Raw genomic sequence first — 7,696 nt, forward strand, 5'->3', positions numbered from 1 at the left:
GACATCCAGACATCTCCAGACATCCCCAGACATCCCCAGACATCCAGATATCCTGACATCCCCAGACATCCAGACATCCTAACATCCCCAGACATCCTGACATCCCCAGACATCCAGACATCCCCAGACATCCAGACATCCCCAGACATCCAGACATCCCCAGACATCCAGACATCCCCAGACATCCAGACATCCCCAGACATCCAGACATCCCCAGACATCCAGATATCCTGACATCCCCAGACATCCTGACATCCCCAGACATCCAGACATCCCCAGACATCCAGACATTCCCAGACATCCAGATATCCTGACATCCCCAGACATCCAGACATCCTGACATCCCCAGACATCCTGACATCCCCAGACATCCAGACATCCCCAAACATCCATACATCCCCAGACATCCAGACATCCCCAGACATCCCCAGACATCCAGACATCCCCAGACATCCACTGAGGACACAAAAGCCAGAGATTGTGCTGCTCATTGACTCAAATGGCAAACGCATTCAAGAGGATAAACTTTTTCCCAAACACGAAGTGGCTAAACTCTGGTGCAAAAACACTAGGCATGCCCTGGAGCTGTTGTCAGAGGACAGAGTAGGGTCCCCAGCCACATCATAAATCACACGGGCACAAATAACCCGAGGGCCCAGCAGGAAAGGGTGGCCACAGCACTCAAGGGAGTGAATGAAAAAACTTTTTCACCCTGCTACCACGAAAATACTTTCACCCTGCCACCATACAGCGGGTGAATGCAAGCATTTCGCGAGACTGTGCCTCAAAACCTAATGTCTTCATGGCCCACCACTCCACCCTGGACTTGAACAGCCTTTACAACCAGGTCCACCTCTACAAGGCAGTGTGATGGAAATGTTATACATGTGCTATTCTAATAACCAATGTCTGTGTTCATGCAAGTGACCGATTGAACGAATCCTCACTTCTCAGATCTGCAATTTAGCAGTACGCCCAGGCCTTGTTTGGAGAACGAAAGATATTTCAGTTTCAAGGTCTCAGTTTAGAGAGAAGAAGCCTTGTGAGGTATTGATCTGTCACATGTTATGAACCAGTATTGGTCGGTCATGTGTAACTCTGTGTTGTTGTTTTTTGTCGCACTGCTTTGCTTTATCTTGGCCAGGTCGCAGTTGTAAATGAGAACTTGTTCTCAACTGGCCTACCTGTTAAATAAAGGTGAAATAAAAAATGTATAAAAAATGCTGTGTATGATATACCATTGTGTGGCTCTGTCTCTCTGCTTTTATCCAATGTAAAAAACACAATTTCAAATTTTGTTACTTGAGACTGAATCAAGGAGGTCGGTCACATATACACCGACAGTAGATATGAGGTTGGTGTAGTGCATGATTTTGGAACATTGTGGAAGAATAGAGCTTGTGTCCTCTCTGTTGGAGCCTGTTCAACTCCCCTCGCTAATCTCGGTGATAAAGTGTCAGGCCCATACTCCCTCTAAAGATAACGTTTCTCTGGGGAATGCCAAGGCTGACTGTGCAGCTAAATGGGCTGCATCCTGTTCTGTTTCCCCCCTCCTACAGATGGCAGTAGTTCCAGCTCCCACCAACTTTTTCATTGTTAATTATATAATTGCTTTACAGGCCATGGCGGATGCTTCAGAGAAACGCAAGTGGGCTGGGTGCTGTCATAAGGACGCCTCGGGTGTGTGGTTTGATGAGTGGAGCAGACCTGCCATGCCCCGTTGTACATTACATTTCCTCGCAAAATTGGCCCACTGGTTGTGTGAAAAAATGGCTTACTATAGCATTCCCTCGAACTGGGGAGAGACGTGTACTGTAGGGTTTGTGGTGACAGCTATGAGAACCGTTCTGAATAATGAGAGGGATCGGAATGCTTTGTTTAAAGACTACAGACCTCGTAGAATGAGGAGAGATAAGAGATCTCTGGCTGACATCACTCACACTCAGGCACCTGCCTCCAGGTTCTTTGGAGTGGTTTTTCCTGGCTATGGGGTTGCATGTGCATTAGACCAAATGCATAACATCTCTAGACACACGGAGAAAATTGGCAATGCTATTCCAAATGCCCTGGAAGAATTGAATGGGGAAATTAAAGAATTGCGTAAGTTAGCTCTGCAAACAGAGAGGACCTTGACTATATGTTGGCAGGTCAAGGGGGCACTTGTGAAATCATTGGTGATGAATTTTGTACATTTGTCCCAGATCACTCTTCTAATGATGGTCCCGTGTGGCTCAGTTGGTAGAGCATGGCGCTTGCAACGCCAGGGTTGTGGGTTCAATTCCCACGGGGGGACCAGGGTTCAATTCCCACGGGGGGACCAGGATGAATATGTATGAACTTTCCAATTTGTAAGTCGCTCTGGATAAGAGCGTCTGCTAAATGACTTAAATGTAATGTGACTGATCTTGCTGAATACATTGCCACTGTTGTTAAGAATAACTATCCAAAGCCAGATTGGATGCTTGCAACTTGGAATTGGAATCTCTCCTTGGAAGTTGAGGATCCCAAATTGCACAATAGGCTACAGTGTATTGTTTAGTTTGCTTAATTGTGTTATTAACAGGTTGTAAGGTGATCTGTGCCTCTCTGGCTGGTAAGATTTCAGCAGCTATCATGTTTTCTGCTCCTCCAGAAGATGGTGAAACTAATGAGCTTCCAACTATGCCAACTAGCTCCCATTTCCCCCTGTAGATACGGACGATGATAATGATTGAATGTTGTTTTCGTTTAACAAGAATTGTTAAACAACCAGGTTTTATATTTTGACTAAGTTGATGTCCCAGGGTCAGTTAGAAAAACATAGGTCAATCCAACCCGATTGTGGTTAGAGATATGGAAACAATGTATAACATTGAGAGATTTATTCACCTCTGAATCTACAGATCCCTTGTGTATGTGTGTGTATTTTTGATATTCACTCCCATTAATAGAAGTATAACCTTTATTATGATTATAGTATTACCATACTAGGTGGATTGTACAACCCAGAATATGAAGGGTTTGAAATGATGAAGTGTCTGGTTTTTACTTTAATAGAAGTATAGGGAATGATTACATTAAAATGTAATGATTATTATAGCACAAGTGATAAGAGGATGGAATGTGATGGACATGTATACATGTGCTTTTCTTATAACTAATTTCTGTGTTCTATTCATGTGCTGTTCTAATAACCAATTACTGTGTTCATGCAAGTGACTGATTGAACGAATCCCCACTTCTCAGTATCTGCAATTTAGCAGTACGCCCAGACCTTGTTTTGAGAATGAAAGATATCTCAGTTTCAAGGTCTCAACTTAGAGAGAAGAAGCCTCGTGAGGTATTGATCTGTCACATGTTATGAAACAGTATTGGTCGGTCACATGAATGAAACAAAGCGATAATGATGAATTAATTATGCTAAATCATGCAAATATAACTTGTCTGTGTATAGCCGTATATATGAGAACTAACGGGACTGCCCCAGCAGAGCTTCTGACAGATGTTCACTATGGTGCACCAAGTTTGTTGAAACCTCTCCAGCTTGGTAACAATAAAGAGTGATTCATTTAATATTAACTTTGAGTGTCCTGTGTAAGAATATCCACAACAGCAGCAATCCCAACTTTTGCCAGGACCCTGAAGGACATCACCCTCATCTGTATCCCTAGCACATCACACAGAAGCAACAGAACAACACCAGACCAGCAAGACACCCGACCAGACCTGCAAGACCCCCTCCTGAAGACCCGCACCGAGAGAACCCACGCCAAGATGACCTATACCCAGACCAGAGCATCACCAGCCACACACCAACTAGCTAAGACCACCCCAAGCAAACCCTGGCCACACCCTATATAGGCCCCCCATATCAGACCTATGCCCCATTTTCCCACCCCATGCCTCCGGCCCCTGTGGCAAGGACCTCAACATGACAGCAGGACATATGCCCAGGCCGTGAGCAAAGCAACAGGCCCAACCCCCACTATTACAACTGCCCAAGCCCCATCCTGCGACCTAATAGGTATGTATCAGATTCTCAATATGCTCTACTCACACCTACTGTGATGGTCCACACAAAATGTGATGGTCCACGCAAAAGCAAAACTAGACACTATGAAACACAAAGCTTTTACTATCTCATTCTAAAATATACAAGGTCTGAGGTCATCTGCCTTTGGCCTAAAGAGCAGGAACCCAGACATTGTCATCCTACAAGAAACATGGTACAAAGGAGATGGACCCACTGGTTTCCCCTTAGATTACAGAGAGCTGATAGTCCCATCCACCAAACTACCAGGTGTGAAACAGGGAAGAGACTCGGGGGGTATGCTAATTTGGTATAGAATAGATCTAACCCATTCTTTTAAATGAGTCAAAACAGGAAAATTTTACATCTGGCTAGAAATTAATAAGGAAATGATCTCAACAGAGAAAAATGTCCTCATGTGTGCTACCTATATCACCACAATAGAATCCCCATACTTTAACGATGACATCTTCTCCATCCTAGAGGGGGAGATCAACAATTTCCAGGCCCAGGGACATGTTCTAGTCTGTGGCGACCTAAATGCCAGAACTCGACAAGAACCTGACACCCTCAGCACACAGAGGGACAAACACGTACATGGAGGTGACAGCATTCCCTCCCCCATATGCCCCCCTAGACACAACTACGACAACATAACCAACAAAAACGGGTGACAACTCCTGCAGCTCTGTCGAACGTTGGGTATGTACATAGTCAATGGTAGGCGTTGAGGGGACTCCTATGGTAGGTACACCTATAGCTCATCTCTTGGCAGTAGTACTGTAGACTACTTTATCACTGACCTCAAAACAGAGTCTCATAGAGTGTTTACAGTCAGTCCACTAACGCCCCTATCAGATCACAGCAAAATCACACTCTACTTGAACATAGCTATCTATGCCCAATCATGAGGCATCAAAGCCAAAGGAACTGAATAATATTAAGAAAGTCTATAGATGGAAGGAAAGTAGTGTGGAAATCTACCAAAAAACAATTAGGCAACAACAAATTAAATGCTTCATAGACAATTTCATGGACTAAATGTTTCACTGCAATAGTGAAGGTGTAAACTTGGGGTAGAAAACCAAACAGTATATTTGACCTCTCAGCTTCCCTATCAAATCAAAAACTTTCAAGCGGACAACCTAAGAAAATTAACAACAATATCAAATGGTTTGACGAAGAATGCAAAAACGTAAGAAAGAAATTGAGAAACCTAGTTAACCAAAAACATAGAGACCCAGAAAACCTGAGACTTCACTATGGTGAATCACTAAAACAATACAGAAATACACTACAGAAAAAGAAGGAACATCACATCAGAAATCAACTCAATGTAATTACAGAATCCATAGAATCAAACCACTTCTGAGAAAATTGGAAAACTCTTAACAAACAACAACGCGAAGAGTTATCTATCCAAAACGGAGATGTATGGATAAACCGCTTCCCCAATCTTTTTGGCAAACAGCAAAAAATACATGATCAAATACACATCTTAGAATCAACTATTAAAGACCACCAGAACCCACTGGATCCTCCAATTACATTGAATGAACTACAGGACAAAATATAAACCCTCCAACCCAAAAAGGCCTGTGGGGTTGATGGTATCCTAAATTAAATGATAAAATATACAGACCACAAATTCCAATTGGCTTAAATACTTAAACTCTTTAGCATCATCCTCAGCTCTGGCATCTTCCCTAAAATTTGGAATAAAGGACTGATCACCCCAATCCACAAAAGTGGATACAAATTTGACTCCAATAACTTCCTTGGGATATACATCAACAGAAACCTTGGGAAAATCCTCTGCATTATCATTAACAGCAGATTCGTACATTTCCTCAGTGAAAACAATGTACTGAGCAAATGTCAAATTGGCTTTTTACCAAATTACCATACGACAGACCACCCTGCACACCTTAATTTACAAACAAACAAACCAAAACAAAGGCAAAGTCTACTCATGCTTTGTTGATTTAAAAAGCTTTAGACTCAATTTGGCATGAGGACTTGCTATACAAATTGATGGAAAGGTGTGTTGGGGGAAAAACATACAACATTATAAAATCCATGTTAAAAAACAAGTGTGTGGTTAAAATTGGTTAATAAAAACCACACACATTTCTTTCCACAGGGCCAGGGGGAAAGACAGGGATGCAGCTTGAGCCCCACCCTCTTCAACATATATATCAACAAATTGAAGAGGGCACTAGAACAGTCTGCAGCACCCAGCCTCACCCTACTAGAATCTGAAGTCAAATGTCTACTGTTTGGTGATTATCTGGTGCTTCTGTCCCCAACCAAGGAGGGCCTACAGCAGCACCTAGATCTTCTGCACAGATTCTGTCAGACCTGGGCCCAGACAGCAAATCTCAGTAATACAAAAAATAGTGGTGTTCCAAAAAAGGTCCAGTTGCCTGGACCACGAATACAAATTCCATCTAGACACCGTTGCCCTAGAGCACACAAAAAACTATACATACCTTTGTCTGAAAATCAGCGCCACAGGTAACTTCCACAAAGCTGTGAACGATCTGAGAGACAAGGCAAAAAGGGCCTTGTATGCCATCAAATGGAACATCAAATTTGACATAACAATTAGGATCTGGCTAAAAATACTTGAATCAGTTATAGAACCCATTGCCCTTTATGGTTGTGAGATCTGTGGTCTGCTCACCAACCAAGAATTCACAAAATAGGACAAACACCAAATTGAGACTCTGCATGCAGAACGAACATCCGGTTTGGAGCGAGCGGTCGCATTTGCATTCGCTCTGCAGGTAGTATAACTTTTCATTTCATTTTCATTACATTTCATTATAGTACAACGGTTTAATTTGTCTAACCTTAGCAATTTCTTCTTAGCTAGCTACTTAGCCGTCTGTGTATAAAAGATAATTGCGTAATTATCGTATTCCGTCGTCTATCGTAGTCCACACTGCTATCTGCCCAGCAGCCAGCAAACGTCCACCGTCTACCGAATAGTAGTATAAACTTTTCATTACATTTCATTATAGTACAACGGTCTGATTTTCATTTTCACTACAGTACAACGGTTTGATTTGTTTGATCTTAGCTAGCTACATAGCCGTCTTTGCATCAAACATAATTGTGTAGTTATTGAGGTTCGCCAGCCAGCTATTTTCGCCCTAACGTAACGCAACGTAGCCAACACTGCTAGCTAGCCAGCTTGCCACCGAATAGCAGCATTGTAGAAACGAGTGCATTACAACGGAACGACTTGATCAGTGTAGTGTTGGCTGACTACACAGTTGTCTTTGCTATCTTTGATTTGTATTTGTTCGATCTTAGCTAGCTACTTAGCTGGCTACATAGCCGTCTTTGTATCGGTGATAATTGTGTAGTTATCAAGGTTCGCTGAGGTTCGCTAGCCAGGTATTCTCGCCCTAACGTAACGTAACGTAACGTAGTCAACCCTGCTAGCTAGCCAGCTAGCCACCGATTAGCAGCACTGTAGAAACGATTACATTACAACGGAACGACTTGACTTGTGTAGTGTTAGCTAGCTACATAGTTTTCTTTGCTATCTTTTTATCTAAGATAATTGTGTAGCTTTGAGTAATTATCGGTTAGCTAGCCAGCTATTTTTCGCCTGCCGCGCTGCCGTCCTCCTACCTAGCCAACACTGCTAGCTAGCCAACTTCTACCGAATAGCAG

The sequence above is a fragment of the Salvelinus fontinalis genome, chromosome 30 (genome assembly GCF_029448725.1).
Source record: "Salvelinus fontinalis isolate EN_2023a chromosome 30, ASM2944872v1, whole genome shotgun sequence".
Classification (NCBI taxonomy): domain Eukaryota; kingdom Metazoa; phylum Chordata; class Actinopteri; order Salmoniformes; family Salmonidae; genus Salvelinus; species Salvelinus fontinalis.